Source organism: Nerophis lumbriciformis, linkage group LG25 (genome assembly GCF_033978685.3).
Source record: "Nerophis lumbriciformis linkage group LG25, RoL_Nlum_v2.1, whole genome shotgun sequence".
In the NCBI taxonomy this organism is placed as follows: domain Eukaryota; kingdom Metazoa; phylum Chordata; class Actinopteri; order Syngnathiformes; family Syngnathidae; genus Nerophis; species Nerophis lumbriciformis.
The window spans coordinates 26,789,699-26,799,089 of NC_084572.2; positions in this window are offsets into that span (position 1 = coordinate 26,789,699).

The window sequence follows — 9,391 nt, forward strand, 5'->3', positions numbered from 1 at the left end:
TACTTGCCAACCCTCCCCGGATTTTCCGGGAGACTCCCGAAATTCAGCGCCTCTCCCGAAAAGCTCCCGGGACAAATTTTCCCCCGAAATTCAGGCGGACCTGAGTGACGTGTCGACAGCCTGTTTTCACGTCCGCTTTCCCACAATATAAACAGCATGCCTGCCCAATCACGTTATAACTGTAGAATGATCGAGGGCGAAATCTTGGTTTCTTATGTGGGTTTATTGTTAGGCAGTTTCATTAACGTCCTCCCAGCGCGGTAACAACACACAACAACAGCAGTCACGTTTTCGTCTACCGTAAAGCAGTTCGACTGCCGTAAACAGCAATGTTGTGACACTCTTAAACAGGACAATACTGCCATCTACTGTACATGCATATGTGACAATAACATCTACGGCTGCGCACACAACAAGGAGATGAAGCAGAATGCATCATCAGAGAGGGTGTTCAGCATGGTTAGAAAAATAGTGGCAGAGAATAGAACAAGGATGGACAATTCAACCCTTAACTCAACAATGAGTAGATGAATGTTATGTGTGTATATGTGTAAATAAATGAACACTGAAATTCAAGTATATATATATATATATATATATAATAAAAAAAAAAAAATATATATATATATATGTATATATAATAAAATATATACAGTATATATATATAGCTAGAATTCACTGAAAGTCAAGTATTTCTTATATATATATATATATGAAATACTTGACTCCTCCCCTCTTAACCACGCCCCAACCACGCCCCCCGACCCCCCCCACCCACCTCCCGAAATCGGAGGTCTCAAGGTTGTCTCAAAGTATGGATGTAACCGATTTTGAGTCTTTTATGAACTGAACGTTTTTACCGTTAACATTGAAGACAATTTAGAGTCTTTGACAGACGTCACGTACGTGTTTTCAGAATAACCCATTTTGAGTCTTCTGTGAACCCAACTTTTTTTTCGTAAACATTGAGTCTTTGACACACGTAAGGTTTTGTGTTTTCAGAAGCAACCAATTTTGAGTCTTATGAACTGAACGTTTTTTCGTCAACATTGAAGACAATTTAGAGTCTTCACATACGTGTTTTCAGAAGCAACCGATTTTGAGTCTCCTGTGGACCCAACTTTTTTTTTCGTAAACTTTGAAGACAATTCAGATTGGTGTTTACTGTTTTCATGTTAATGTTAGCGTGTTAGCTTTTTGGGACAATTTTGCAGGCACACACTTCACAGTCATATATTTCATCTCTTGACGCATACTTCCTGTCAGCTTTTTGAGACAATTTTGCAGGCACACACAGTCATATATTTTGGTATTGATTGATTGAATTATTGATTGATTGAATTATTTATTTCAAACCTGCACAGTACAACAACACACACTTTTTTTTTTTTTAAACATTTTGGCATGGACATTTATGCAAGGCTTGAAAAGGGGTTGGATGAAGCAGATGCTTATAATATCCCAACCCCTCTCACTCATTCCACATTTAACATAAACAATATAATACAAGAACAATACTATACAAACAAAAACAAGAAAAGCTCCTGTACACTAACAATACAATAGTACCACTGTTACTATAAAACAAGACGAGACGAGACAAAACACACACACACACACACACAGGCCCAAACACTCTCTGACCATACACCTCTCTCCCATCGCTCTGTGCTGAGGGCATCACTCTCTTTCCTCCTCGTACTTCTTCAGTACTTCTTTTTTTAAACAGTCTTTTAAATGTAATCATGTTAGAACAGGTTTTTAACTCGTCCCCTAAGTTGTTCCACAGACTGACTCCACGCACTGAAATGCACATTGATTTTAAAGTTGTTCTAAATTTAGGAAAATATAATTTGTTGTTTCCTCGTAGACTGTAACTATGGTGAGCATCTCTATCCTGGAATAGGTTTTGTATATTGTATGGTAGAGAGTTTTGGGATGCCCTAAACATAATTTGAGCAGTTTTAAAATTGATCACATCGTGCAGTTTAAGTTGCTTTAACTCCATGAATAGTGGATTTGAATGATGTAAGTAGTGAACATTGGACACAATCCTAATGGCCTTTTTCTGCAGAGTGACTAAAGGCTGTAGATGAGATTTATAACAATTTCCCCAGACTTCAACACAATAGTTTAGATATGACATAATAAATGAATGATACAATAAAAGCAGAGCATTGGTGTTCAATAAATGACATGATCTCCTCATCATTCCAACACATTTAGCAACTTTTGTCCTCAGGTAACTTATATGAGGCTTCCATGATATATTTTCATCTATTACCACTCCTAAGAATGAATTTTGTTGAACATATTCTATTAGTGTATCGTCAATAACAATCCTGATGGGTATTTCACTTTTGCGATTGCTAAAGAGCATGATTTTGGTCTTCTTTAAATTCAGAGACAATTTGTTGGTATTAAACCAAGTTTTTAACTTGATCATCTCCTCAGTTACAGAGGCCAGAAGTTGCTTTACGTCGTCACCTGCACATGTAATGGATGTGTCGTCAGCAAAGAGGATGAACTTCAGCAGTGTTGATACTTTACATATTTCATTGATATACATTATAAATAGTGTGGGTCCCAGTATCGACCCTTGGGGGACTCCACAGGTTATGTTCATGAGTGTAGATTGATGTTGGTCGATCTGAACAATCTGCTGTCTCTCATTCAAGTAGCTCTTCAGCCATTTCCCTGCCACTCCCCTTATGCCATAGTTTTCCAGTTTGTTTACCAAAATCTGGTGATCAATGGTATCGAAAGCCTTTTGCAGGTCAATAAAAATTCCTAAAACAAATTTGTTTTTCTCGATACCATTAGTAATGTTCTCTATTAGATCACTTAAAGCTAATGAAGTTGACCTATTTTGTCGGAACCCATATTGACAATCAGATAATAATGTGTGTTTTTCAATGAAGCCACGAAGTCTATTATCAAATAATTTTTCCAATATTTTTGACAACTGTGGCAGAAGGGAGATGGGCCGGTAATTTGTGAAGTGGTGTTTGTCTCCAGATTTGAAGATGGGGATGACTTTTGAGAGTTTCATTTGTGAAGGAAATTGTCCAAGTTGAAAAGATAAATTGCAGATGTATGTGAATGGTTTGATGATTTCTTCCGCTACATTCCGGACCGTCCTCATGTCGAGGTCATAAATGTCACGTGATGTTTTGTTCTTGCTTTTCTGAATAATGCCCAACTTTAACAAAAAACATATTGAAGCCGTCAGCAATCATCTTCTTGTCACTTATGATTTGGTCGTTCTCAACAAAAAACTCTGGATAACAAGGACTGTTTGAACCATGCCCAGTAATTGTATTTAATACCTTCCAAATACCCTTTATATCATTTTTCTTTTGGATTAATAGTTTGGTGGTGTATTCTTTTCTGCTTGCTCTTAATATGCTGGTTAATTTATTTTTATATGTTTTGTACTTTTGTTCTGTTTCTATGGTTTGATGCCTAAAAAAAGTCCTATATAAATAATTTTTCTTTTTGCAAGCGTTCGCAAGCCCTTTAGTTATCCATGGAGTTTTTGTGGAGTTAGTTATAGTGCATTTTTTGATGGGGCAGTGTGTATCATAAAGTGAGAAAAAAATGTCATGAAATAAATTATAAGCTGCATTTATATCTGACGTTTGAAAAACAGAATCCCAGTTGTGTTTCGCTAAATCATTCTTTAGTGCTGTTAATGATCTTTCTGTTGTGGCTCAACGATAATATTCACTATTTACAGGTTTGGATGTTTTGCAGTTAATATTGTACACCATGAACACGGGTAAATGATCACTGACGTCACTCACTAACAAGCCTCCAGTTACAGTCTGATCTACAATGTTACAAAATATGTTGTCAATAAGTGTGGTGCTGTGTGTTGTGATTCTAGTGGGTCGCGTGATCAGTGGGAATAAGCCCATGGAGAACATGGTGTCAATAAATTTTGCTGTGTGTTTGTGTTTATTAGGATTCAAAAGGTTGATATTAAAGTCACCACATACTATATATTTTTTGTTTCTCTTAAATAATTTTTCCATCCATTCATTAAATATTTTTAAGTCGGATCCTGGTGTTCTATAAATGCAGCTTACAATAATGTGTTTCCTATTTGAAAATGATAATTCCACAGTGACGCATTCGAAGAGTTCCTCAACAGTTAAACACATATCATTTACAATACTACAGCTGATATTTTTGTCCACATACAGAGCCACACCTCCTCCTCTCTTATTTTTACGGTTGGTGCAAAACATTTCATACCCATTTAATTCAAACTCATTACTTGTATTCTCATTCATCCATGTCTCTGAAATACCTATAATATTAAATGGAGATTTGAACTGATTCAAATAGTCCTGGATATCATCAAAATGAGAGTATAGACTCCTGCTATTAAAATGTACTAGAGATATGTTTTTATCTTGCATAAATGTTTTATCAAATGTGACGTCAGTATAATATAAACAATCATTGTTGGTGTTTTGAGGAGCATTTCTATCTGGATCCATTTCGCTCATAAATCTTTGTGATTCGTAGTTGATGTGGTCTGAGAAACTGATCGATTCCAAATTGTGGGAGTTTATCAAATCTTCATTCTCCTCTATTTCAGAGGAGAATTCACTATCAGAACTATCCATATAGAGTTATTTCAGAAACATGAAAGGAAGAAGAGGGTGTGTAATCATGGTCAGATAAATCATTCCTCTGTTCATGAAACATGAACAAGAGAAGAGGGCATATGGTCAAGGACTGTGGGCCACAGACACACAACACAAACATGCACACAACTGGACCATTCAAGCAAACACACAAACAATCTCTCATCCACACAGACACAAACATACACTCGTACACTGCAGGCAATAAAATAAACATGGAAAACAAAAAACAAAACAAAACAAAAAGCTCCCCCAAGAGCTACTAAATATCCAATTGCAAAAGTAAAAAACTAAAGAAGTAATATTAACAAAAATATACATACACATACATATATACATACATACATACATACATACATATACATATACATACACATGCATATCATACATGCATGAGGTGTGGTAAGTATCACATATTTAATATGGAACAACTTCAAAATGCAAAAATAGTTTCCTAAATAATTCCCATTCATCACACCATTTGCATAGTTAGGTTCGGATATCAAATAGAAACAAATAAAAATAAAACTCTTATATATCTTCTGTGTACAAAATAATATTGTGGTTTAGTGAAAAACAGAAAAAAGAAAAACAGTCACGTGGCAACATGACGCGTCAACAACCCAGGAAGTAAACAGATCCATGCCCCTCTCCTGCGCAGAAGCACTACGATGAAAAAGTCTCATTGAAGAAAAATCAAACAAAAATAGTCTTACCAAGTGTCGTATGTCCATGTCTCTGTGTGAGTACCCCCAAGTTCAGTGGAGTTTACGAGGCTGCGGAGATGAACTTTTCAGCCTCTGCTGGATTGTCAAAAAAGTGTTGTTGGGAGCCTTTGGAGAGTTTGATAGTTGCTGGATAAATGAGAAAGGCTTCACAACCAGCTTTCCGAGCGCTGTACATAGTGGAGTAGCAGGGTCGTCTCAGCTTGGCCGTCGCGTCACTGTAGTCCGGGGCAAAGCGAACGGAGTTACCGGAGAGCTGAAGAGGAACTTTCCTAGCCTCCTTCAGGATGCGGTCCCTATCCGTGTACCTCAGACACTTAACAATCATCGCCCTGGGACGGGGAGATTGTCGCGGGGGGCCGATGCGATGGGCCCGCATGAGCTCCGGAGGATTTGCAGCCAAGGCAGGGAACCACTTGGGGATGTTGGCGGACAGGTAAGACAGCGCGTTATTTCCTTCTTCGCCTTCTTTGATGTTGATGATTCTAATGTTATCCCTCCTGCTTCTGTCCTCGAGATCTATCATTTTTTTCTCAATTTCGTGAGCATGCTAGTGAAATTGAGCATAGCGTCATTGCTCAATAGAAGACACTTCATTGCGGACAGATTCTATATCGGCAGCGTGCTTGGATAAAGTATCTTGAATTGTACCAAGTTGATCCTCCAATCGCTGGAATCGCTTTTGGGATCTATCCTCAGCCTCATTGAAAAATTTCCTGAGTAAAGTCTCAAGATAAGCCTCAGTGACGACAGGTGTTTGAGACGAGGACGATCCCGACTCCATTGTTGCCCTTTTCATTAAACTTTTGTAACGGGTGTGCTATAAATAAGGAAAGCGTTGTTCGTAAAAGAAAAAATTATGGCAGAAATCCAAGTAGCTTAGAGTTTTTTAGAGCATGCACAGGCCCGGGGAGCTTCAGTTTTGGACGCGCTCTACTCCGCCATCTTGAATTGATTCAAGGGTGTTTATTTTTAGCATGCTATTTTTGAAGGTATACACCTTTAGAGTCATATATAATTTCATGCTATTTTTTTTGGCATATTTTTTGCTACCTGATGCTATCTGGCTAGCCTACGTGCTAACCAGCATTTCAGTTTGGCTTTTTAGCATTCACTTCCACTTTCTATCGAACAGGGCTGCCCCATTCTAGAGGTGGGGGCGGAGATTGGGGGTAGCGGGGGGGGGGGGGGGGGGGGTGTATATTGTAGTGACCCGGAAGAGTTAGTGCTGCAAGGGATTCTGGGTATTTGTTCTGTTGTGTTCATGTTGTGTTATGATGCGGATGTTCTCCCGAAATGTGTTTGTCATTCTTGTTTGGTGTGGGTTCACATTGCGGCGCATATTTGTAACAGTGTTAAAGTTATTTATACGGCCACCCTCAGTGTGACCTGTATGGCTGTTGACCAAGTATGCATTGCATTCACTTGTGTGTGTGGAAAATCCTCATATATTATGTAACTGGGCCGGCACGCTGTTTGTATGGAGGAAAAGCAGACGTGACGACAGTTTGTAGAGGACGCTAAAGGCAGAGTCTTTAAGGCACGCCCCCAATAGTGTTGTCCGGGTGGAAATCGGGAGACTGGTTGCCCCGGGAGATTTTCAGGAGGAGCACCGAAATTCGTGAGTCTCCCGGGAAAATCGGGAGGTTGAAACTGATACCGATAATTTCCGATATTACATTTTAAAGCATTTATCGGCCTCCTTCATGGGTCTAAACTTTACCGGTATTTTTTTCGATATTCTCATTGCGATATTTTCAGAAGGTGTTTGTTCTATTTTTTGGACAAAGTGAGACGAGAGAAAACAGTCTGAAGTTGTCTTTATTTTTTTGTTTTAATGCCAAAAAGGGACAAGTAAATGGATGGATGTATGGATGGATTTTAATAGTCCGGCCCGCGTGTGCACAGATTTTCCTCCATGTGGCCCTCTGAGCTAAAATGAGTTTGACACCCAGCAGTGTTTTTCAACCTTTTTTGAGCCAAGGCACAATTTTTTTATTGAAAAAATCCAGAGGCACACCACCAGCAGAAAACATTAAAAAATTAAACTCAGCAGCCGATATTGACAATAAAAAGTCCTTTTCGCAATTGTTGGATATGAATTCAAACCATAGCCAAGCATGCATGAATATAGCTCTTGTCTCAAAGTAGGTGTGCCTTCACCACCTGTCACATCACGCCCTGACTTATTCTGAGTTTTTTGCTGTTTGTCGTGTTTTACTTCTTGTCTTGCGCTCCTATTTTAGTGGCTGTTTCCTGGTTTGTTGGTATTTTCCTGTAGCAGTTTCATGTCTTCCTTTGAGCGCTATTCTCCGCACTTGCTTTGTTTTAGCAATCAAGAATACTTAAGTTGTGTGGACGCTATCCTTCTTTGTGGGGACATTGTTGATTGTCATGTCATGTTCATATGTACTTTGTGGACGCCGTCTGCTCCACACGCTGCAAGTCTTTGCTGTCGTCCAGCATTCTGTTTTTGTTTACTTTTGCAGCCAGTTCAGTTTTTAGTTTAGTTTTGCATAGCCATCCCTAAGCTCCAATGCCTTTTCTTTCCGGCACTCACCTTTTCTTTATTTTAGCTTTACCTGCATGTTGCCTCCCACTGCCGCCTGCATATTGCGATCACGACAAACCATCGTCGTCGTTCCCAACATCTACAAAGCAATTGATCACTGCTCACTGTACATATCCTACCAAGTCAGACCTACACTGTTTCAATGTCCATTTCTCAGATAATATAATTGTTGATGACTGAAGTGCTGATATCAACCAAACCTAAACCCCCCCCCCCCCCCCCCCCCCCGCCCCAACCTCCTCCACACCCCACCCCCCGGATTGTAAATAATGTAAATAATTCAATGTATATACTCTGGTGATTAACTTGTGTGATGACTGTATTATGCTGATAGTATATATTTATACCATTTACTGATTAACGTGGACCCCGACTTAAACAAGTTGAAAAACTTATTCGGGTGTTACCATTTAGTGGTCAATTGTACGGAATATGTACTGTGCAATCTACTAATAAAAGTCTCAATCAATCAATCAATCAAAGATGTTGCCACCTACTGATATGGAAGAGCATTACACGGTTACTCTGCCTAGCTCTGCACAGCACAGACAATCAACAACGGCACATTATTTGCGGATTATAACTATTGGTTTGCAAAAAAACACTTTTCTTTCTTTTCTTTCTTTCTTTAGTTTATTTCGAAAATGAACACACTTATAGCATAATACATCACGCAATTTCATATCATTTCACTTTACATCATGTCCGAAAAGGAGTAGGAAGAAGCAAAGCTTATTTAATCCTACCCCTTTCCCACTTTAGAGCGTTTACAAATATATACATTTATTTACTGACTTTTTTTTATATATATAAAATGACATCCGTGAATGAGTAATACAACAGTTTTGTAATATATAATGAAGTCAGTCATTATTAACATACTGAGATGAAGAATATCTTATTTTCGATAAGGTTGAAAGTAGAGATGTCCGATAACGGCTTTTTTGCCGATATCCGATATTCCGATATTGTCCAACTCTTAATTACCGATTCCGATATCAACCGATACCGTTATATACAGTCGTGGAATTAACACATTATTATGCCTAATTTTGTTGTGATGCCCCGCTGGATGCATTAAACAATGTAACAAGGTTTTCCAAAATAAATCAACTCAAGTTGATATGGACTGGACTCTCACAATATTATGTCAGACCCACTCGACAGCCATTGCATTCGGTCTCCTCTACAGGAGGGTGGGGGGGTTACCCACAAATGCAGTCCTCTCCAAGGTTTCTCATAGTCATTCACATTGACGTCCCACTGGGGTGAGTTTTTCCTTGCCCTTATATGGGCTCTGTACCGAGGATGTCGTTGTGGCTTGTGCAGCCCTTTGAGACACTTGTGATTTAGGGCTGTATAAATAAACATTGATTGATTGATGAGGTGGCGACTTGTCCAGGGTGTACCCCGCCTTCCGCCCGATTGTAGCTGAG